This window comes from Petaurus breviceps, unplaced genomic scaffold (assembly GCF_028583685.1).
Source record: "Petaurus breviceps papuanus isolate PSGF00001 unplaced genomic scaffold, PetGlider_PUasm1.0 103, whole genome shotgun sequence".
In the NCBI taxonomy this organism is placed as follows: domain Eukaryota; kingdom Metazoa; phylum Chordata; class Mammalia; order Diprotodontia; family Petauridae; genus Petaurus; species Petaurus breviceps.
In genome coordinates, this window is record NW_027185588.1 from 6879949 (window position 1) to 6905732 (window position 25784).

Sequence of the window (25784 nt, forward strand, 5' to 3'; positions counted from 1 at the left end):
GGGCCCTTAGAACCCAGAGTGTCAGGGCTGGGAGGGCCCTTAGAACCTAGAATGTCAGGACTGGGAGGGCCCTTAGAACCCAGAGTGTCAGAGCTGGAAGGGCCCTTGGAATATAGAATGTCAGAGCTGGGAGGGCCCTTAGAATACAGGATGTCAGAGCTTGAGGATTCTTAGGATACAGGATGTCAGGGCTAGAAGAGGCTTTAGAACATAGAATGTCTGAGCTGAGAGGGACCTTAAAACACAGAATGTCAGAACAGGGAGGGCCCTTAGAACACAGGGTGTCAGAGCTGGGAGGGCCCTTAGAATCCAGAATGTCAGGGCTGAGAGGGCCCTTAGAACCCAGAATGTTAGGGCTGGGAGGGCCCTTAGAACCCAGAGTGTCAGGGATGGGCAGACCCTTAGAAAACAGAATCTTAGGACTTGAACTCAGGTCTTGCAACTCCAAATGTAGCACATATTCCACTGCCATAGCTTTTCTTTTAGCCAAACCCATCCTTATATACAAATCACTCCTATCACATTCCTAAATTTCATCATCATTGTCATCATCATCATCATCACCATCATCACTTCTGTTTCCTTTGTTGTGGAGAATAATCCTTGGATTGGAAAGGTTTGCCCCCAAAATAATGGCCAGGGAGTTGATACCAAGGAGGTAATAAGAAAGTCTTTAATTTCCCTTAATGAATACAAATCACCAGGACTAGATGAGCAACATTCCAAGATACCGAAGGCACCATTCAGCCACTTTCTTTGAGTTTGAAAGAGCACAGAGGGAGAGGTTCTCCAGGACTGGAGAAAAGCAAACAGAGGTGCAACTAGGGTGGGGTGAATAAGGCCCTGTCCCAGAGCACATACATTCAGAGAATGCTGACAGCCTTTGTACCCCTGTAGTAGAAACAAATGAGACAAGTACTTCTTCAATAAAAATAATTAGTTAGAGCAGATAGCTACCAGATGGCCTGAACTTCCTCCCCATAGTAGCACCTAATGTGGGCTCTTTCCAATTTGACTGATTCCATGACCCAGCAGTGAACTCCCTAGCAGGGACCATATGACATCCTGGGTTCTCACTGGCCTTGCTTGTATCTCAGGATCAGCTATCTTCCTTCTCTTCTCAACTGAGAATATTTTACTGCCTTCCTACCCTCCACCCCCAGAATTTCTAGTTAAAATTCTAAAGACATTCCTCTAGTTTTTTTTTCCTCCAAAGGGAAAATAATCCAAAAACTTAAAGTGAATGAATTTGACTTTGATTCTTGGAAAAAATTCCAGAATGTATTATTAATGAGAATGCTAGTCAGATCCTCTGGAAAAGAAAATGGTTACAAAAAGCCAGCATGGCTTTATCAAGACAAGGCATTTGAGATTAGCCTCCCTTTTCCCTTTCTAACTGGTAGATCCAAGGAATGCTATGGATATGGCTCACCATGATTTGGAAGCAAAGCATCTGATAGGGTTTTTTAATGATTTTCTAGTGTCTCAGGGACAATATGGAGAAACAGCATATGGTTAGGTGTGGCCACAATATGTTGAGTAGTCAGACGCAAAAGTCATATTGATAGCTTGATGTCAACTTGGAAGGAGATCCCTGGTGGGATCCTGCCCCATCCTGCCATTTCTCCTATACTGGTCAATTTATTTTAATTTAAAAATTTGAAATAAAAAAAATCAAGTAACTGATTGGTTACTTGAGAAAAGGTAAGGGCAAAATATCTATCAAATTTGTAGCTGTAGCTGAGTTGGGGAGTGTAGTTAGCATAGTAGATGCCAGACTCAGGATGAATGAATAAATGCATGCATGCATGGAAAAGCAGTTAGCAAGCACTAAGTGCCAAGTACTGTGCTAAGTGCCAGGGGTAAAAAATCCAAAAACAGAGAGAGTCCCTTGCATTCCAATAAGGGAAGACAACCCACAAAGAGGGGCACTTTGTTCCAGAAAGTTACAGTGATGGTGAATGGGGCCATGGCGGAGCCAACTGATGGTATCCCTTCCAGGAGTGATGGCAGAATTAATTTGATCATGGCCCTAGAAGAGAGTGGGGAGAAAGTTGGGTGGGCAGAAGTGGGCAAGGGACATGAGGGCACATAGGGGGTGGCAAGATACTTGGCAAAAAGATGTCCAGGGAGTTGGGAGTGAGAGGAGACATAGCTGGGTCATAGTCAGTTGGTGGTGTCAGTCACAAATCAGGACAGAGGGCCCCAGGGACAGAAATTCAAAGATGAAAGGGTCAAAACCCTTAGGACACAATGTCTGGACTAGGCAGCAAGGCTGCTAAGGATGTCATTGCTCTGGATTGACTCTTAGACTTGGGAAGGCTATATGTATGCCCCCTGAGGGCTTGGAGGTATCTTTTTCTTTTTTAAAAAAAATTTTGGACAGGGGCGGCCAGGTGGCTCAGCGAGTAAGAGCACCGGCTTCAGTGTTGGGACGACCTGGAGATCGAATCCCGGGCTCAGACACTCAGCACCACACCCAGAAATAACTGGCCGTGTAATCTTGAGCAAGTTACTTAACCCCGATTGCTTTAAAAAAAAAAAATTTGTAAATAATTGTCTACGGTTCCAGCCTGAGACACTTAACACCCACACAAAAATACTAGCCGTGTAACCTTGGGCAAGTTACTTAACCCCAAAATTGCCCTCCAAAAGGCAAAAAAAAAAATTTTGGAGGGGGGAAAGCAAAGCAATTGCGGTTAAGTGACTTGCCCAAGGTCACACAGTTAGTAGGGTGTGTCAAGTGTCTGAGGTTGGATTTGAACTCGAGTCTTCTTGATTCTATTCACTTGCTCTATTCCCTGTGCCACCTAGCTGCCCCAAAGTATCTTTTTCTAATACTATGAGTGTGAAGCCCCTTCAGGTATATTCACATCACTGTTACCTGCCCATAATAAATAAACACTCTAGCTTCATTTAACCAATTAATGTCAATCAGTTTTTACATAAGGATATTTACTTTGAAGATAGAGCGAAAAAAGAATGACTAACATTCCCTCTATGTCTAGGTGGAGCTCTCTTGGTCATACTCACAGGCTATACCTGGGCTTCAGAGGGAAGGGCCCAAGGCCTCTCCCCTTACAGTGTTGTTCCCTTTCTCTCAAGAAAATGCAGCCAGGCAAGGCATCAGACCAAAAAGGATTAGTGCTGGCTGACTATTGCCTTTTGAAAGCATCCTAATTCCAACTGTGCAGCCAATCAAAGAAAGAGTCTCCTTTTCATCAGGGTGTTAGCAGACAGCATTCAGTTATGGTAAGTCTGAATTCACAGGCTCTGAATTGCTACAAGACATTTCTATGACATACCATCATGCCTCTCTGGAGGCAAGCTCCCCAGCGTTTTTCACATTAGAGATTGCATCAGCCAAACATGCTGATGCCTGCTCACCAGCCTCCTGTTAGAAGGAGTCCTGTCAGTAGGGATGAAGTCACATATGGCCTGGCCCTGCCTAGAGCTAAATCAAAAAAGTAAAATTTGTTAGGGATTAAAGAGCAAATGGGGTTGATTAAGAGAACCAGTGGTCAATTTCAAGAGCTTTCCAATTAACTTGAGATGATAGGAAATGGATGTGTGTCTGAAGGGCACCTCCTATACCAAGATGAGGTCAAAATAGATACATGATTTTGACATAAAGGGTGATACCATAAGCAAATTAGGAGAGCAAAGAATAGTTTATCTGTCAGATTTATGGAGAAGGGAAGAACTTATGACCAAAAAAGAGATAGAGAACATTAGGAAATGTAAAATGGTTCGTTTTTATTACATTAAATTGAAAAGTTTTTGCACAAACAAAACCAATGCAACCAAGATTAGAAGGGAAGGAGAAAACTGGAAATAATTTTTACATTTATGGATTAAATATCAGTGTCTCTGATAAAGACCTCATTTCTAAAATATATAGAGAACTGAGTCAAGTTTATAAGAATACAAGTCATTCCCTGGTTAATAGATGATCAAAGGATCATTGAAAACAGGCAGTTTTCAAGTAAAGAAATTAAAACTATCTATAGTCATATAAAAAACCTCTAAATCACTATTGATTAGAGAAATGCAAATTAAAACAATTCTGAGATATCACCTCAAACCCATCATATTGGTTAATATGACAAAAAAAGAAAATGATAAATGTTGGAGATGTGGGAAAACTGGAAAACTAATGCATTGTTGGTAGAGTTGTGAACTGATCCAACCATTCTGGAGAGCAATTTGGAAATATGTCCAAAGGGCTATAAAATTGTGCATACCCTTTGATTCAGCAATGATGCTACTAGGTCTGTATCCCAAAGAGATCATAAAAAAGGGGAAAGGACCCACATGTACAAAAAAATATTTATAGCAGCTCTTTTTGTGGTGACAAAGAATTGGAAATTGAGACAATGACCATCAATTGGACAATAGTTGAACAAATTGTGGTATATGAATGTAATGGAATACTATTGTGCTATAAGAAATGACAAGTAGGCAGATTTCAGAAAAACCTGGAAAGATATGAATAAACTGATGCTGAGTGAAGTGAGCAGAATCAGGAGATCATTGTATCCAGTAACAGTAACACTGTACGATGATCAACTATGATAGACTTGGATTTTCTCAGCAATGCAATGATCTAAGACAATTCCAAATGACTCACGAATGGCATCCACATCCCAAGAAAGGACTATGGAGTCCGAATACGGATCGAAGCAAACTATTTTCTGTTTTTTGTTGTTGTTTTGGTTTGGTTTTTTTTCTTTCTTGTGGTTTTTCCATTTTGTTCTATTCTTCTTTATAACTTGACTAAAACAGAAATATGTTAATATGATTGTGCATGTATAGCCTATATCCCATTGCATGCAGTCTTGGTGGGGGGGGGGAAGAAAAATAATTGGAACTCAAAATCTTATAAAAATGAATGTTGAAAACGATCTTTAAATGTAATTGGGGAAAAATAAAATACTATTAAGTGGAAAAAATAAACAAAACAACTTTGACTCTCAAAAAAAAATAAATGAAGGGCACCTCTCATGCAGGTGGGGGTGAATATTTTCATCTTGCTGAGAGGAAACAGGAAACTGCTCTGATTGGCTCCCAGTTACTAGTACCAACTCCAAGATGATTGGCAAAAGAAAACAATGTAGACAATAACTACAACAAAGTAGTAAGAAAGAAAAAAACACAAATAACAAAAAGTGACTGTAACTGGGGGCAGGTAGGTGGCACAGAGGATACAGAGCATGGCCCTGGAGTCAGGAGGACCTGAGTCAGTTACTAGTTGTGTGACCCTGGACAAGATGCTCAACCCCAAATGCCTCCCCAAAAAAGAAAAAAAATTGAATGTAACAAAATTACACCAAAAAGGCATGATCCCAAAGAGGAATCATGAAAAGATATCCCTTTCCTGCCCTTTTGCAGAGGTGGGAAGTTCAGGGTGTAGTACATTGTGATATTTGCAGACTTTTTCAATTATTGATCAATTTTGCTGGGGGGCAGTTCTTCTTTAAAAAATATTATTTTGGGGGCAGCTAGGTGGCACCGTGCATAAAGCACCAGCCCTGGAATCAGGAGGACCTGAGTTCAAATTTGGCCTCAGACACTTGACATTTACCAGCTGTCTGACCTTGGGCAAGTCCCTTAACACCTATTGCCTTGCCTTCCCTCCTCAAAAAAAAAAAAGTCATCAAAAATATTTGTAAATAGAATGGGTTTCTGGGGAGAGGAAGGGAAGGAAAACCTATGGAAATTTCGGTGATTTAAAAAACCCACAAGCTATGAATAAATTTTTTTTTTTAAGTGATTGATGACTGACTCAGAGTTGGGAGACCAGCCTCATTTTCACTCCTCCCAACTCCCAGGAGCAGTCAATGGCAATTGAAGGAGAAGTGCTTGGCAATCTGTAGACCTGGCTTGTGCTCTGCCTGAGAAGAAGTTACTAAAAATGGACTTCCTTAACTTTGGGGGGCCAAGGTCAACCACTCCATCCTGGGCCATTGCCAGTCATCTTGACTTTTGTCTTGCCACTGGACTTTGGTGACTCTGGAGTAGAGGGTGAGGCCAACAACTTTGCCCAACTCTGCCTCCATAAATTCAATCTACTCAAAAGTCAAGACATCACCTCCATGATGTCATCAGTCCTCTTTGAGAATGAAGGACAAACAACAACCTCATAAGTGATCTCAAGGTCAAAAATTTCTGAATTTGAGCATTTAAGCATCAGTCTCCTAGAGTAAGATTTCCTCAATAAATTGCTTCTTGGAGAAAGAGAGGCAACTCTGTGGTGCAGTGGATAGAACGGAGGGTCTGGAGTCAGGAAGACTTGTCTTTGTGAGTTCACATCTGGCCTCAGCTGTATGACACCTGGGTAAAGTCACTTAACCCTGTTTGCCACAGTTTCCTCATCTGTAAAATGAACTGGAGAAGGAAATGGCAAATCACTCTGGTATCTTAGCCAAGAAAACCCACAAGGGAAACAACTGAACAGCAAAAAGTGAAGTAAAGGCTGTCTTTTATGCCATAACTTATCTTCACAACAACCCTGAGATAGGTGCTATTATGATCCCCATTTTACAGTTGAGGAAACTGAGGCAGACAGAGGTTAAGGGACATGCCCAGAATCACACAGTATGATGCAAGGATCTGAGGCTGGATTTGAACTCAAATCTTCCTGACTCCAAGTCCAGGGTTTTAATTTACTACTTCTCCTTGCTGCTGAGACAGACCCTTTTACCCTTATTTTGAGAGACCTAAACATGAACTCTTCTATGAGGACACTTGGAGATTTTTCTGTGGAGTACCACAGGTAGGAATACAAGCCAAAGAGAGGAAGTGACCTTTATTGGGTGAGGATCCCAGGATCAGATCCAATACATGTGAGGCAAGAGTCCCTAGGGAAACACGAATCCTAGGAGACAAATATTGAGTCTTACATTTGGATTCAAAAACTCAGCTTCACAAGTACAATATGAGGGAGGTGTGACTAGTGAGCAGCTCATCTGATTAAAGATTTGGGGACTGTAGTGGACAGCATCAGTATAAGTCAGCAAAGTGATATGGTCACCAAAACAGTTTGCTAAAGAATGCATTTAGAGACACATCATTTCCAGGACTAGGGAGCCAATAGTCTGGCTATATACACTCTGGTTGGAGCAATACAGTGCTTGGAATCTGGTGCCACATTTAGGAAGGACACTGCTAGGTAGGACAAAGTTTAGATCAAGGTGACCAGGACAGTGAAGGACCTTGGGATAAGGATCGAACCACATCGAACAACTGAAGCGCCCGGGGGGGAAGATGAGAGTTGTGTTCAAGAGTTTGAAGGGCTGTTATAGAGAATATAATTAGACTTTTAAAAATTTTCTTCTAGAGAGTAGAAGTATAAGGTGTGGGTACAGGTTGTACCCACTTTAAAAAAAATGGATTTAAATTTAGATTAAGACTTGGTGATAAGAAAAAATTCCTAGCAATTAGAGCTGTCCAAAAGAACTGATTTCCTTAAGCTATAGTGTGCCATGGACAGAATGCTAAGCCTGGAGTCCAGAAGACCTTGGGTTCAAATCCAGTCTCAGACACTTACTACCTGTGTAACACTGGGTATGTCCCTTAATTTCAGTCAGCTTCAGTGTCCTCATCTGTAAAATAGGGATAATAATAGTTCCTCATGGAGGCAGAGACAAGATGGTGGAGTAAAAGCAGGAACTTGACTGAGGTCCTGCACCAACCACTTTCAATACCTGTGAAATAGGACTCTAAACAAATTTTAGAGCTACAGAACCCACAAAGTGACAGAGAGAAACAAATGTGCTGAAGGCAGCCTGAAAGGCCTACAGGAAGGGTCTATTGCATGAGCTGGGAGCCAAGCACAGTACTGTGTGAGCCATGCAGTCCCAGACCCAAGGTGGCCCTGACCAGAGGCCCAGAACGGCCAGAGCAGACTTCAGGAGAGTGAATCACCAGCAGCTGTGATGGTTTCCAGACTTCTAAACCCATAAACTCCAAAGAGAAAGCAAAAGGTCAGTGGAGAACTCTGTTGGAACTGGGTAACAGAAGAGCATGGTCCAGCCCCTGCCCCTGGGGTGAGAGGTGGCAGAAGTGAGGTGGCTGCATCTGCTGCCACATGGCTTCCTTCAGAGCTCCTGGCCTGTAGATCATAGGGGGACCAAGAGAACATTCAGAGGGTAATCACTCCTGCTTTGACATGTGTGGATCTGGATCATGGTCTTGGGTGGTGGTTCTGAGGTGTGTGACTAGTGAGCCAGAGCTTGTGGTGACTGTAGAGAGGGCACCCTCCTCAGATCTCTGACAACATTTGTGAAAACCCCAGTGGTTTGGGACACAGCTCCCTCTACTCTGGAAGCATTGTTCTACCATGGCAAAGAGCTCAAAAGTCAAGTATTTGGATGACAAGATGAGCAAGCAGAGGAAGTGTAATCAGACCATAGAATCCATTTTGGGGGACAAAAAGGATCAAAACATGGAACCAGAAGAAGACAACAAAGTCAAAACTCCCGCATCAAAACTTCCAAGAAAAATATGAATTGGGTACAGGCCATGGAGGAGCTCAAGAAGGATTTTGAAAATCAAGTAAGAGAAGTAGAGGAAAAACTGGGAAGAGAAATGACAATGATGCAAAAAAATCATGAAAAGTGAGTCAACAGCCTGCTAAAGGAGACTCCCCCTCCCCCCCCAAAAAACCTGAAGAATACAACACCTTAAAAAATAAGCTAACTCAAATGGCAAAAGAGGTCCAAAAAGCCAATGAAGAGAAGAATGCCTTAAAAAGTCAAATTGTCCAGATGGAAAAGAAATTTCAAAAACTCACTGAAGAGAATAATTCCTTCAAAATTAGATTGGAGCAAATGGAAACCTATGATTTTATGTGAAATCAAGATACTATTAAACAGACCCAAATAAATGAAAAAATGGAAGGCAATGTGAAATATCTCATTGGAAAAAACACTGACCTGGAAAATAGATCCAGGAAAGATAATTTAAAAATTATTGGATTACTTGAAAGCCATGATCAAAAAAAGCCTAGAAATCATCCTTCAAGAAATTCTCCAGGAAAACTGCCCTGATATTTTAGAACTAGAGGGTAAAATAGATATTGAAAGAAGTCAGTGATCACCTCTTGAAAAAGATCCCAAGAATTAAACTCCTAGGAATATCATAACCAGGTTCCAGAGTTCCCAGATCAAGGAGAAAATATTACAAGCAGCCAAGAACAAACAATTTGAATACTGTGGAAACACAATCAGGATAACACAGGATCCAGCAGCTTCTACATTAAGGTATTGAAGAGCTTGGAATATGATATTCCAGAGGTCAAAGGAGCTAGCATTAAAACCAATCAACTACCCAGCAAAACTGAGTATGATGGAAACTGTGGTCTTTCAATGAAATAGAGGACTTTCAAGTATTCTTGATGAAAAAAACAGAGCTGAACAGAAATTTTGACTTTCAAATACAAGAAGCAAGAGAAGCATGAAAAGGTAAACAGAAAAAAGAAATCATAAAGAACTTATTAAAGTTGAGCTATTTACATTCCTACATGGAAAAATGATAATTGTAACTCATGAGATTTTTCTCAGTATGAGGATAGTTGAAGGGAATATATATGTGTATATATATAAACATACATATATTTGTGTAGGAGGGTGTGTATGTGTATAAATATGTATGTGAGTGTGTGCATATATGTGTACATGTATATATACATAGACAGAGGGCACAGGATCAGTTGAATAGGAAGGGATGATATCTAAAAAATAAAACTAACAGGTGAGAGGGGAATATAATGGGAGAAGGAGAAAAGGAGAGACAAAAGAGTGTAAATTATCTCATATAGAAGAGGCAAGAGAAAACTGTTACAATGGAGGGGAAGAGCAGGAAGGTGAAAGGGAATGGATCAACCTTTATCTCATTGAATTTGGCTTAAGGAGGGAATAACATACACACTCAACTGGGTATCTTACCCTACAGGAAAATAGGGGGAGGGGGATAATAGGGGGGATGATAGATAGAAGGGAGGGCAGATTGGGGGAGAGGGTAGTTAGAAGCAAACACCTTTAAAAAGGGACAGGGTCAAAGTAGAAAATAGAATAAATGGGGGGTGGGATAGGATGGAGGGAAATACAGTTAGTCTCTCACAATATAACTACCATGGAAATGTTTTGTGTAACTACACATGTACAACCTATATTGAATTGCTTGTCTTCCCAGTGGGTGTGGGTGAGGAAGGAAGAAGGGAAAGAATCTGGAAATCTAAGTTTTAAAAACTGTTAGAAAAAAAATTTTTTTACCTGCAACTGGTAAATAAGATATACAGGCACTTGGGATATAAAAGTCCATCTTGCCCTACTAGAAAGTTGGGGTTGGGGGAGGATATAAGAGAGAACAGATTGGGGAAAGGAGTATTCAGTAGGTTTGCTATCTGGGGGTGGGGGCTAGGGGAAAGACAGGGAGAAAATCTGTAACTCAAAATCTTGTGGGAATGAACATTGAAAACTAAAAATAAATGAATAAAAGATTTTTACAAAATAGTACCTCCCTTCTAGGGTTGTTGTGAGAGTCAAAGAGCTAACAGTTGTAAAGCATTTAACAAAGTGCCTGGCACAGTCAGTGATATATAAATGTTAGCTACTATTAACTACTATTACTAGTGGGATTTTCCCCCTCACTGGATATCTTTTTTAAATAAATTTAATTTATTTGTGTGTGTATATTTCCAAATTTAATTTAATTTTTGAATGGACAAAAATAAATTTTCTCCCCTACCATTGGAAAAAACAAGCAAAACCTTTACAATAAATATGCATAATCAAACCAAACAAATTCCCTCATTAGTTGTGTCCAAAAATTACATGTCTCATCCTGCACCCTGATATCATCACCACTCTTTCAGAAAATAGGTACCATGATTCATCATTGTCCTCTGGAGTTTGGTTGGTTATTGCATTCATCAGAATACTTACAGCTTCCAAAAACTGTTTGTTTTTAGAGTGGTGTTATTGTTATTTATTATATGGGCTGTCATGTAATATATTATGTATTATAATATATATTGTTATGTATGTGATCACTTCAGTCTATATCAGCATTGATAGGATATTTTATGGTTTTCAAAATGGTTTGCTTTAAGAGTGTTGCTTTTGTATAAATTATTTTAATAATTTTGCTCACTTCACTCAGTACAAGTTCAAAAAAAACTTCCCTAGTATCTTTGAAACCACCCCCTCCATCATTTCTAATGATACCATAATCATTATATGCCATTATATATATGTAAAATATCATTATATTAACATACCATAATTTATCCAACTGTTCCCCTATAGATGGGTGCCCCCTTAGCTCCCAGTTCTTTGCCATTACTAAAAAAAAAAAAAGCTACCATGTACACATGAGTTTTTTCCTCTTTTATGTTTTTGAGATAAATTCCACTTGTTAGCGGAATTACCAGGTCCAAGGGTATGCAAAGTTGAGTGACTTTTGAAGCATAGTTCCAAATCACTTTCCAGAATGGCTGGACCAATTCACGGCTCCACTGTGGCTCCACCAAGCATTATTGCTCGTTTTCCTACAGCTTCTCCAGCACTTACCATTTTCCTTCTCTGCCCATTTTTCACATCTAATGGCAAAATGTGTCAGGTGAGATCTCAGAGTTATTCCAATTTGCATTTCTTTAATTATTAGGACTTTGGTACTTTTTTTGATAGTTCAGATTTGCTTTCTTTAGAAAATTCCTGTTCTTTGACCAATATAGATTGGGTAACTCACTGAATACTTCAAGCAAAGGCTAGATGACCACATGTTGTGGACATGGAGAGGATTCTCGCCTAGATACCCTTTGGACTAGATGGCCTTTGAGGTTTTTGTGAACCCTGTGATTCCATGATTCCGTGGTCATCTTGTTTGCTGAGATGGAACCTTCCTGCTTCTCTTACCACTCCCTATTCTCTCATCCTCATATATTTCAGACCTACTCCTTCTCAGTCCATATACCCTTCTGTACTCCTTTTCCATTGAATTCTCTGGGACCCTCATTATCCCGGTAAAATAACCAAACAAAACAAAACTCATCCTACACGTTTTCCTCTCACATTCTTTCCACGTTCTTCAATTCAAGGAAATCTGGATGTCTCTGGAAGACATTGTAGCTGGGACTCCCTCTCTTGCATAAACCCCTAAAGGCTACTTCAGATCATCCCTCTGTCACCAATACCCATCCACTCCTCCTATTTTGAAGTTCATTCCATTTATCTTAGTTACTATCCAGATCCTTGTAAAAGTCATCTATCAACTTCACTTTCCTCCTTTATAGGAAATTCAAGACCTTACTCATAGAATTCTAGTTAAGATGTTTTAAATAAATGTTTTATTCATGCTCTTATGAGTCAACTCAAAGCCAGAGGTGTTGACAATTAGATTTTATATATATATATATATATATATATATATATAGGCAGGTATTTGAAAGGATTGAGATTAGAAAAAAAGAAAAGTTGCTTCCTCTAGGGATTTTGTTTCTTTATTTCCACCATACTTACTCATTTGCATGAGAGACCAAAAAAACTCGGATTTGAGAAAATCAGGAGGACATCCATCCCAGATAACTTTTGTCATTATGGTGAAAGGGAAGTCTCTTAAGGGGCACAGTTTGGTGACTGGACTTTGTAATCCTAAATCAGATAATGGTTTGGAACAGAGTCCTTGAAAAAGAAGTTAAGGTTTAAAAAAAATTTAGATAATGCTTATGAGTTCCACTTACGGTAGTTAACTGAATGGCTCTGTGTTCCAAAAAAGAGATTGACCCCTAAAGTCAAAGACTCTCTGGAAGGCAAAAGTTTATTATAGCCAAGGCTCTGAGAAATGACAGATTCTCTTATGGAGAAGAAGTATCAAGCATTTTCCCCTTGCTTTATACTGAATGTACTGTAGATCATTAAGGATCGAGATAGAAGATCCCCGAGATTAGAATTGGAAGTGAATTTTATTACCGTGGGACTGCCGGGGTCACATACCCAGCTCAAATGGTGAGTTGGCATGAACAATATGCTGGTTTTTAAAGAGATTACAATAGTCAGGTTATGTAAGCTGAAACTACAATCAGTGATTGGTCAGTGTATATTTGAATTTTCCCTGTGCCGGAGAAGTTTTTCCCTAGGTTGAGGGACAGGGAACCCAGAATTTCAAAATGGTTTGCTTTAAGAGTGTTGCTTTTGTATAAATTATTTTAATAATTTTGCTCACTTCACTCAGTACAAGTTCAAAAAAAACTTCTCTAGTATCTTTGAAACCACCCCCTCCATCATTTCTAATGATACCATAATCATTATATGCCATTATATATATGTAAAATATCATTATATTAACATACCATAATTTATCCAATTATGGTGAGATGGGGAACACCCGGTAGGGGGGTGGGGGGGGCAGGGGATGGGGAAGAATGGAGCAGGGATTTTACCCTAGGCTGAAACTCCCACCCACAGATCAATTAGGGGAGGGAAGGGTGGAGTTGTGCTGAAATTCCTGCTTACAGATCAATTAGGGGAAAGGAAGGTGGAGTGGTGCTCAACAGTAGGAAGGCTCAGCTGAAATTTTAGCCTTTGGACTCCCAGCTAGCAGAGATGGTAGAGTCCTCTCCTCTCCCTCTTCTGTGTTAGAAGTAATAGGTAGCTCAGCTGCAAAGTTCAGCACAGAGAAACTACTCAATCTCATGCCCAGCAAAGCCACACTTGACAGCAAGCAACTGCTATGGAAATAATTGATAATTCATTGATAGGCATTGCTGCCAATCATACTTATCAACACACAGTGATATTTTATAACCGGGTCTTCATGATGCTCAGAACACAGGCTCAGAGGTTCTAAATTACCTCTGGGCTGTAGACAAGATTCTCATAAGGCTTATATAGTTGTTGTTATTCTTTGTCCTTCATTCTTGAAGAGCACCACATGACACGCAAGTGAATTGGATTTAAGTGAGGGAGGGCTGTGCAAAGTCATAAGCCTCATTCTCTCCTCTTGAGCCATCTGGGTTCAGTGACCAGATATAGATCAGGATGACTGGAAAAGACACAGTGGGAGACCTTGGCCTTTTTAAGATAAGGTCTTTTGGAGTTCTCACTTTGAGGGAGGCAACACCCATTCAGTGATTAAGGCTAGGTAAGAAATGAGCCAAAGAATAGCTCCTTTTACATGATAAAAAAAAAAAAATCAATCTGGGAGTGGAAAATTGTCAGGGTTTCTGGCCAAAACAGAAGGAATTATTATTTACATTCACTCTGAGCCATCAGTTACAGTTACATTGGAGGAAAAAAAGAAGACACAGAAGCTGAAAGGAAAAGGTAAAGATATACATTTCCAAGATAAATTTATAAAATTTATAGCAAGCAAATGGGAATAAGGAAGTTTACACGTCAAAAGATAACAGCAGGAGAAAAATTACAAGAGGTCAAGTTGTAAATGGATCATAGACATAGATAGGAGTTTCGCTAGGAAATGGTTGTCTTAAAATGGAGCCAGAGTTATTTTACCCTAATCAATTCATCATTTTGAGTTAATTATTGGCAATCTCAGCCAAATTGCATAGACTCAGGCAGCTACGTGATTTTCCTTACCGATAACATGATCGTGTTGGAGCCAAATAGAAAGGAAATTTAAAAACATAAACCTAGGACCAGTGGGGCACCATAGAGCAGTGATCATATGAGACCAGCAGGGGGCAGTAGAGATTATGTACCACTTCCCAACCCTAGCAGAGACTACATGTTTTATAGAAGTTGCCTTGCCATGCCAGCCCAATGGGATCAGTTCAAGGACAGCCCTAGAAGACAATGGTGGTCTTGCAGCACTAAAGGCATGCTGTCCATCCATATGTGGACCCTGGCCACAAGTGTTCATTACAAGTATGCCCCTCCACAAAAGCACAGTGATCTTTTGTGTTCATTATATGCATATATCATTTCTCACCTCAATTTAATCACATCCCAAGAATCTCTTCTTCCTACAAGATCATATCAGCCCTGGATCTCATACATCATCAGAGTCCTCTGCCCTTGTGTCCCTCTGAATGGAGGGCAGAGTGGAAGGCTCCTCCAAAGACCTCCATTTAAGAAGGGTACCCAAGCCAGCCATTTCTTCATTTCTGCACTAGCTACACTCCTAAACCTAACCTTAAACCCATCCATCATGCTCATGAGCAGCCGATCGTCTCTTCTCAGATTTATTTGGTAATTTGTGTTCCCTCGTTAGGTCATAAGGGCAGGAAGGTGGTGCAGTGCATAGAGGGGGCTTGGAAACAGGAAGACCCATCCTCATGAGTTTGAATCTGGTCTTAGACACTTACTGTGTGACCTTGGCTAAATCACTTAGCCCTGTTTGCCTTGGTTTCCTTATCTGTAAAATGAGCTGGAGAAGGAAATGGCACACTCCAGTATCCTTTGCCAAGAAAACACCAAATGGGGTCAGAAAGGGTCAGACGTGACTGAAAAGACTCAAGAACAACAAAAAATTCAATCACAAGCTCCTTGAGGGTAAAGACTGTCTTTTGACTTTCTTTGTATCTCCAGCACTAAGCACAGTGCTTGGCATATAGTAGGTGCTTAATAGATGTTTATTAACTGACTAACATGTGCCTTGGTCACACATTCCCTGTGTATGTCCCCCTCCCTCCATGTGTTCCCTTATGTGTCCGTTGTTCTTATGGATGGTATGAGAGAGAGAATGTGTCTCAGGTTACAAGGGGAATGTTCTATCACTACTTTTTTTTAAAAACTATACTATTTCATTAAATGTCTTTACTTTGAACTAACCTCCATGAGGTGGCTCCCCACTAGCCTGGAACATTCCACCTACAGGTGGCCTGGATCCAACCTCCAAAAGTCAGCCCTCCTGCCAGCCCAGAACATTCCACAAAGAGGCCTCTCCCCCACCAGCTCAGAGCATTCCAGCAAGACAAGGCCCCCCACCAGCCTGAAGCATTCCACAAAGAAGAGGCCAGGACCTAAGCACCATGAGCTGTTCATCCCACCAGCCCAGAGCATTCCACAAAGAAGAAACCTGGACCTCATCTCCAAGGAATAGCTCTTACACACACACACACACACACACACACACGCACACACACACACACACACACACACACACACACACACAAAACTTTGGAGCACTCCACAAAGAAATCACCTGGACATAACCTCCATAGAGTAACTGAAAGGACACAGGAGGAGCCCGGCCAATATCAACTAGAAGCAGCTGATCGTACAATATATCAAACACTTGGTCTGGAGTCAGAAAGACTTGAGTTCAAATCCGACCTCAGACACTTAACTAGCTGTGTGTGGCCTAACTGCAATCTGCTTCAGTTTCTTCAACTGTAAAATGTGGAGAATAACACCTACTCCTCTCCCAAAGTTGTCGGGGATCAAATGAGATAATATTTGTACAATGCTTAGCACAGTGTCTAACATATAGTAGGTACTATATACATGCTTATTCCTTTCCCTTTCCCCTCCTGCTACTATTAATCAATGCTCTAGCCTCCACCTCCACCCCTCACTCCCAGCCTATATTATAGAGTTTACTGCTACACTGCTCTGCCCTAGAGTGTTTGATTTTGAATTAGAGGACCTGAGTTCAAATTCTAGTTTTGTCATTGTAGTGGGGCTTCCTTCCACGTGTAATGGCTTAGATGAGATGGCCATTGAAGACTCTTCCAACTCTCAAATCCTGTGATTCTGATTTTGTCATTTACAGCCTGTGTGATGTTGGATAAATCATTTACCCTCCCTAGGTCTCAGTTTCCTCCTCTGTAAAATGAGGCCTAGAGAGCCTCTGAGGTCCCATCTGACTCTAGACTGATGATCCTGGGATCCCCCACCACCAGGCTACCTGCCCCACTCCCACTCTGTTCCAGAGACTTCTTTCATTCTATTCCCAAATCAAACCATCATGAGAGCCCTAGGACCCTAGGGCTAAGTGACCAGTCTTGAAGAGGAAGGGTTCTCCAATCAACCAGGTCTCAGCTTCTTGCATTGATCCAGGGACCCTGATGCCAGACTTCTCACTTGTTAGCCACCTGGGTAGCCTAGGCCCAGCAGAGCCTTCTTCCCTAATAGGGGGAAGGAGAGATAAAGATCAATTTAAAATCCTCCCAGCAGCCTGGGTGGAGCTGCAGTCACCAGGGCTGGGTGTCAGCAAACTCTACCCACATCCTCTCCACCCTTCTACTGATGCCTTTGCTTCCTCTCATCCCCTCCCTCCTCTTCCAAGAACATGACTCTTAAATTACTCTCTCTCTTTCCCCTCTCTCACTCTCTCCCCCAAAATGCTTAATCTCTCTTTATCCACTTTGACATTTCCTGCTGCCTACAAACATGCCCAGATCTCCCTCATCACTAGGAAAAATAAAAAGCCTTTATTTGACCCTGACATTCCCTCAAGCTATTATCTTGTCTCCCTTTCAACAATAAAACTCCTAGAAAAAGCTATTAGTTTTTTCTTGGCTCTCCCCTCTCTCTTCCTACTTCCTAACCCTTTGAAATCTACTTTCTGGCCACATCAACTGACTAGAACTGCCTTTACCTTGGTCACCAATGACCTTTTTGGCCAGATCCAATGTTCTTTTTTGAGTCCTCATCTTTCTTGACCTTTCTGGCAGTGTTTACCTTATAAGTCACCTCCTCCCACGAGATAGTCTCTCCTCATTGGGTTTTCATGACACTGCTCTCTCTCTTACCTGGCCAACTACTGCTCCCTCTCCTTTACTGAATATGTAGGACTCTGTCCTAGGCCCTCTTTTCTTCTCTCCCTACCACATCTCTCAGCAATGTCATCAGCAGCTCCCATAGTTCAGTTACTATCACTGCGCAAATGACTCCTAAATTTACATACAGCCAGGTCCTGAATATCGCCAATAATGAATTCCCTTGAAGTGGTTGCCTAGATTCAGATCTGCATGATTTGGTGTTTATAATTATGTGAAAACATGGTAATTTGTTCTAGTCCAATGGCAATATGCAGTGCAAATTTGAATAATGTTGACAATTCAGGGAGACTGGTCGTTCAAACTAATCAGGACCTAGCTTATGTCAGGGGCAGCTGGTGGCACAGCTTCAATTCTGGCCTCAAACTCTTACTAGCTGTGTGAGCCTGGGAAAAGTCATTTAACCTTGCTTGCCTCAGTTTCCTCATCTGTAAAATGAGCTGGAGAAGGAAATGGCAAACCAGTCCAGTCTCTTTGCCAAGAAAACCCCAAATGGGGTCGCAGAAAGTCAGACACGACAACAAACCCATGTCTAGTCCTTCTCTGTCTCCTGACTTCCCACCCCACAATACCAGCTGACTCCTAGGCATCTCCACCGGGATGTTCCATAACTCAAAATGTCCAAGACAGAACTCATTATCTCACCTGAGAAGCCTCTTCCAAAGCTCCCAATTTCTGTTGAAGATGTCACTGTTCTGCCAGTCACTCACATTCACAATCATAGCGTCATTCTGGACACTTCCCCCTCTTTAGTCTCTCATAAGATATAATCAGTCACCAAACCTTCTCAATTCTACCTTCCAAGCTTCTCTTCTCCACCCTGACAGACAGGGCATGCCTACAATGTAGCCACGTACAAATACTACATTAGTAGTCCAGAGCCCAGGGAGAGAAATGGGCCAGGCTGATGGAAAACCTGAGGAGGCAACAATGTGGTTTTAGACTCAGCTTGCAATCAATACAAAAACAGCTTTGCTGGACAGTGGCTCTCAAGGGATCATTAAATTCCGGTTAGTTTCTAAGAGGCATTTTCAGAAGATAAGTAGAAAGGAGGCCTCTGTGACCTAAGAGGGACTACCTGTATTTGGACTGCATTAGAATGAGCTGAAAGATTCCTAAAGAAGTCATTGGTATCTGTAAGAAAGTGTATAATTTGACTCTGGTGTGTCCAGACCTAGTGAACATCCCTTGTATGACAGCACTACCTAGGACCAATTCCAGTCAATTCAAACATAATGTTGTAAACTCTGGTGATCCTTACCCCAACTTCCTCTCTGACCATTGAGTAGGGTCCCTGCTCCTAGGTTTTAAGGGGTTATGAGAGCTTTGTGTTTAACGCCACTGACTTGAGTCCCTGTTCCAGTGTGTTCTCCCCAAGATTGATTACCAGTTAACATCTCATTCATTTAATTGATGGATACAGCAACTAGCACCCCAATATCACTTAATTAATATAATTTAGCTTTTATAAATGGATATTTACTGATAAGATATAGCAAGAACAGACTATCAATATAACTCCCCATTACTGAAGGCCTACTCTCTGTTACCTCAGTCACTGGGAGGAGTGTGCTCTGACTTCAAGCAGCAGCAATAAAATATTTGCCCCATCAGATTTGCTCCCAGATATGGTACGGCCCCTACACAGTTTGCTCCCTTGTTTCGGAGCATGGTATCTTAGCTACTGGATGTTCCATCAGATCCCAAAGGTTGATTCTTGAAGCTTCGATGGTACCTTACCTGCCTTGGCTGCTGGCAAACCCTGGTGTGCCAGGAACTCCCTGGTGAGCCTCCAATTTTCTGAAGCTTACAAGGGATTAGATTTGTCCATTCCTTCACTTAAGACGGAAAAGTTTAGACCCAACAGGGTAAGAAGCAACAGTAGGACCATGTCCTCATAACTCTATGTGGTCTCTGGGTAGGAGAAGGCCTATTCCCTACCCAAAGACCCACAACAACTTAATTTCCTCACTTGAGCACAGTCAGGGAGTTGTACCAACAGCCAGCTGAGAAGCCTTTCCTCGTGCATATTCTAAGGATAGAGCTTCCATTGATATCACAGAATATTGCAAATAGCAACCTAACTCAATACACAGAAAACCTGACCATCTGTCCCCCCTTACCTCATTTGTTCCTCACAACTCTGAGAGGTAAGTGCTATTATTATCCCCATTTTACATATGAGGCAAACAGAGGTTTAACTGGGGTAATAAAGCTAGCAAGTGTCTGAAGCTGGATTTGAACTCAGGTCTTCTTGACCCCAGCCCAGCACCACTTAACTGCCTCTAGGCCTGAAGAATGGAGGGATCATTTGAAGGAAAGCCTTACTGAAAAGAACTATCTGTTCCCATTATGTGAATGGGACATAGGATGCATCCACTGTGCAGTTTACAAAACATTCACTTCAGTGACTCCCGACCTCTTTGAGAATGACCTGGAAAGATTATTTTATCAGAGTTGGAAGTTCTCAGCAGTCACCTAAAAGAATTGCTAGTCAACAGCATCATCAAAGAATCCTATGGCCTTTATGCATCTCCCATGTTGATGGTGCAAATGACAAGGGGTCAAGGGGTCAGGAAGTTCAGGAGCCCCAATAACCAGAGTCCCTGGAAAGCAGTCTTGAATGAATTCATGAACTCAAGCATTCTCTGAGTCAAGGTGGCAAAGATTTATTGTTATGCTATACAGCAGACAACAGTTTTAAGGAACCTGCAACCTTAGGAGGGGTATATTATAGTTTATATAGGATAACTATAGTCAAACCTGTGCTAAATATGCTAACTAGGTGAGTCAGGGTGGGATTAGAGAGGAGTTAAGGAGAGGTCAGTCCTTAAAGGAACATGCACTTTTAATATCTACTGTGCAGGCATTTTGCCCAGAATTCACTGGGAAATAGCCCAAGAGGGTGCTGCATGGAGGTGTGGTTGTAGGTTTGAAAAGTCACTAAGTCAGCTAGCGGTCAGGGCTGACCAAGCTGCCACCCATCAATGTCATGTTTCACAAGATGGATGTTGGGAGTATACATATGTCCCAAGCTAATCCCAAGCTAAGGGATTCAGGATGTATGTCATGAGCTAAGGGGTATCCATATGACTGAGTTTAGGATATGTTTGACAGGTATGACCCAGTACACAGCTGCTTCATCCAGTACACAGTTGGGTCAAGCTACTAAATTCTATAAGTGCAGTTGGCCACTGTATCAGGAAGAGGGACAAATATTTTGTTAGGGTGCGCTGCCCTTGAGCTAGAGAGAAACTACCTGAGACAGTGTTTTGAGTCTAGGGATTTGAGGCTAGAGAGAAATGTGATTTTACAAACTGAGGTTCAAGCACAGGCACCCAAGCACCCCATCACAAAGACTTCTGTAGTTTTGGGTTTGGGTAGACTACTGGACTTTGAACGAGACAATTGAAGTATATCTACACCATCACTGTGAGTTCAACCTGTTGCTAGGAAGCTGGTGGTTTTGATTATTGGGTTTATGTAGAGAGTTGCTGTCAGATCCCAAAGATCAAAGAAGACTAGAAGACACCCTTCATCTTCCTGGAAGGACTCTACCAAGTTGAACCTATGCCCAAGTCAGTCTCAGGGTGCCACTTTTCAAAGGATTATGGAGAAAGTGGTTTGAGTCATAAACCTCATGGGTGTGTTAGTATACCTGGACGATTTCCTCAATCTTAGACAACCCCTGGAGGAATATGAAGAAAGATTAATAAAAGGGTTAGGCTGCCTGGAGGGAGTTTGTCTCAAGTAATCAATTGACAAGAGCCAGTTTTGGCGAGCCCAAGTATATAGGTAACGGTTTCTGAAGGGGAGAACCAGACTCAGAGGGGATGAAAGCTTTGTTGCTTGACCATATACAAAGGATTCAGCAACACAAGACTTTTATAGGATTTGAAGATTTCCCACTGGAAATTTGTCAAGTATCTTGCCATCGTTGCTAAGTCAAGTAATGATTTCACTCATGAGTTTATGGAGGGGAAGACGTAAAAACAAGAGTAAAAAAGGTCAATTAGAGGTTCCTTTCATTCCTTAACTCTCACTCCCTTATTTACTCAGCTTTATACTTCTGACCCTCAACATCAAACTGAAACTTATTCTCTCTAAAGTTACTAATGATATTATAACAACTAAATCTAATGCCCTTTTCTCCAGCCTCTTCCTTCTTGACCTCTATGCAGCCTCTGGCACTGTTGATCAACCTCTTCTCTCGAGGTTTCTTCTCCTTCTCTACCATTTTCCTCATCGGCCCCATGGACTCAGTTGTTTAAGTCATGTCCAACTCTTTGTGACCCCAGTTGAGGTTTTCTTGGCAAAGACACTGGAGTGGTTTGCCATTTCCTTCTCCAACTCATTTTACAGATTAGGAAACTGAGGTAAACAGGGTTAAGTGACTTTGCCTAGAGTCAGTCACACAGCTAGTAAGTACATGAGGCCAGATATGAACTCAATAAAGTGAGTCTTCCTAACTCCAGGTCTGGCACTGTATCTACTGTACCACCCCATTGATTTAATTATTGTCTCTATACTAATAATTGTCAAATCAATTTTCCAACCCTAACCTCAAGACTCACATCTCCAACTGCTTATTGGACATCTTCAACTGGATATACTCTAAACATCTTGAAACTCAACATGTCCAAAACTGAACTAATTTTCTTTCCCCTCAAGCTTTCCCCACTTCCTGACTTTTCTATTTCTGTGGAGCGTACCACCATCCTCCCAATCTCCCAAACTCATAATGTAGGTGCTATCTTCCATACCTCACTCTCTTTCAATCTCCATATCCAATCTATTGCCAAAGTCAGTTCATTTTACCTTTGTATCTCTCACACATGCCCTCTTGCCTGTTCTGACACTGCCATGCACTTGGTGCAGACTAGGAATTAAAGGAAGCCAGCAAAGCCAAGAGACAGAGAACATTCCATCCATAGAAGAAAGTCAGAGAGAATGACTAGAGTTGGGAGATGGAGTGTCTTGTTTCCAGAGCAAGAAGGACTCCAGTGTCATTGGATCACAGAGTACATGAAGAAGATATAAGAAAATTAAAATGTTAGGGGTAGGCCAGGTTGCAAGGGCTTTGTACACCAAAAAGAATTCTAAATTTGATCCTAGAGGTGGATAGGAAGCTATTGGAGTTTATTAAATAGGAAGGGTGACATCAGACCTGTACTTTCAGAAGATCACTTCAGGGAGCGGTTAGGTGGCGCAGTGAATAGAGCACCGGCCCTGGAGTCAGGAGGACCTGAGTTCAAATCTGGCCTCAGACACTTGACACAATTACTAGCTGTGTGACTTTGGGCAAGTCACTTAACCCCAATTGCCCTCCAAAAAGCAAAAAAACAAAACAAAACAAAACAAAAGAAGATCCCACTTTGACAACTGAGTGGAAGGTAGACTAGAGCAGGGAGAGACTTGAGGCAGGTAGATCCACCAGCAGTCAATTGTAGTAATCAAGGTATGAGATAATAAGGACCTGAACTAGAGAGGTTGCGGTGTCAGATGAGAGAACGGGACATGTTGGAGAAATGATGAAAAGGTAAAATCAACAGGCCCTGGCACCAGAGTGGATGGGGGTGGGGGGACGGTGTGTGAGAGAGTGCTGTAGTCTCTTTGCCTATTTTTTCACCAATGTTCATTAAAGATATTGATCTACAGTCTTCTTTCTCTGTTTTGACTCTCCTGTGTATCAAGACTGAAGAAATTTGGTAAAATGCCTTCTTTTGCTATTTTTGCAAACAGCTTACGTCACATCGAAATTAATTTTCTTTGAATGTTTGAGAGAATTCACTTGGGAAACCTTCTGTTCCTTTTCCTTTTCTTTTGGGAGTTCATTTGTGGCTTATTCAATCATTTTCTAAGATAATGTTTAAATTTTCTATTTCTTGTTCTAGGTATTTTTGTAAATATTCATATAAACTCAAGTTGTCAGTTTTATTGGCATATGCTTGGGCAAAATAGCTTCTAATAATATCCTTTGTTTCTTCTTCATTTGTTGGGAATTCTTTTTCATTTTTTATTCTGGTTTTTTTGGTTTTCCTCTTTCTTTTAAATCAAATGAGCTAATGTTTTATCTATTTTAATGTTTTTATTCTAAAAAACTCCCAGTTTTGTTTGTTAATTTAGTATCTTTTTTCTTTTAAGTTTGTTATTCTTTTCCTTGATTTTTCAGGATTCCTATTATGATATTTAATTGTTTTTTTAGTTTGTTGCTTTTCTTTTTTTTAAATAAGTTTTTAAAATTAATATCTTCTGTTTCCAATCACCATAGTATCCCATGTATCCCTCTGTCTCCCTCTCCCAGAAAACCATCCCATATTGCAAATAGTATTTTTTGCAGATAAAAAAGGTCAACACAACTGATCAATATATTGAAAAAGTTCAGAAATGTGCACCGTGTAACATCTATGGACCTTCTGCTTCCATGAAAAGCATGGGTTGGGGTTCTGCTCATTCATTTAAGTCATGTTTGATCTTTATAATTTTGTTATATTTACTTTCTATTTGAGGGGGTGTCATTCTTTCCATTTACATTGTTGTAGCCATTGGTGTATGCTGGTTTTTTTATTCTGCTTACTTAACTTTGAATCAGTTTATATAGATCTTTCCATGTTTCTCTGTATTCATCACACATTTTTTACAACACATTAATATTCCATTACATTCATTTGCCATGATTTGTGTAGCCATTTCCCAATTGATGGGCATCTACTTTGTTTGAATTTCTTAACTATTACAAAGTTCTATTATAAATATTTTGCAATATATGGCAATTTTGTTCCTATAGATGGTTTCATTGGGGTATAAGTCTCTGGTTCGAAGGGTTAGGGCATTTTAGTAATTTTATTTGCATAATTCCAAAATGTTTTCCAAAATTGTTGCTCTGTTTCACAACTCCACCAACAATTTATAACGTGTCTATCTTCCCACAACTACTCCAACATTGACTTGTCATTTTTTTTTTCACTTTTGCCAATTTTTAAGGTCTGAAGTGAAACCTCAGGGTTGTTTTGATTTGTATTTCTCTTAGTATATGTGACTGAATTCTTTACAATTCTTTTGAAAAGTATTTGTTCATATTGTTTGACCATTTAACTATTGGACAATGGTTATTAGTCATATATTTATTAATTCTTGATATATATTAAATATCAAACTCATCGGAGAAATTTGATACAAAGATTTTTTTTCTCTTTCAACCACTTCCCTTTTTATCCAAGATTAATATTATTTGTTTAGAAGATTTTCAGTTTCAAGTAATCCAAGTTTCCTGGATTGTGAAGGCAATCTGGCTGCAACATCTACAATCCCATTGATCACCAGGGTTGATTTGACTGATCTGGCTAGCTAGGAGGGTGTCCACTTCCTCCCTTACCACTCCATGTGTGTCCTTCTTGAAACTGTAGGCTTGGGTGAAGAGGCCGACCTTCCCTTATAGAGGCATACCATTCTTCAATCAAGGGGATATTAGTAGTTGTACTCCCCTGCTGAAACGAAGGGTGTAGCGTGTATTCAGGGAAGACCTCTGATGTGGCAGTTGTTGAGTCCTTTTCAGGGCTCCTTTCCACCTTAGGCGTCCACTTGACTCACCTAATTCTCACCTATAGCTCCAAGAAGTGCATGCGCCATGTTTCTCAGTCTGCATTACCAGTGGCCACACCCAGGTAAAACCATTTTAGCAGATGGGCTAACCCAGGTTGAGGGTAACTGAGGAGTCTCAAACCCTTGGGTGAGTTAGGGGGGTGTCTACCCCTGCCCCTGGCAGAACAGGTGTACCTGTTCCAATGGCCACAAAGGCGACTGAAGCAGGCGCTATGGAACCCTTAGAGCTTGGTTAGACATCAAAGATGCCAAGGTCATCCACTGCATCCCGGGACATCACCAGTCATCTTGCCACTGAACTTGGATGACTCTGGAAGAGAGAGTGGAACCAATGACTTTGTGCAGCTCTGCCTTACTTAAATCCAAATTATGCACGTTTCAAAAGACATCACCAATACCATTTTACCATTTTTACACTCCTCAAAAATTCTGTGGCAAG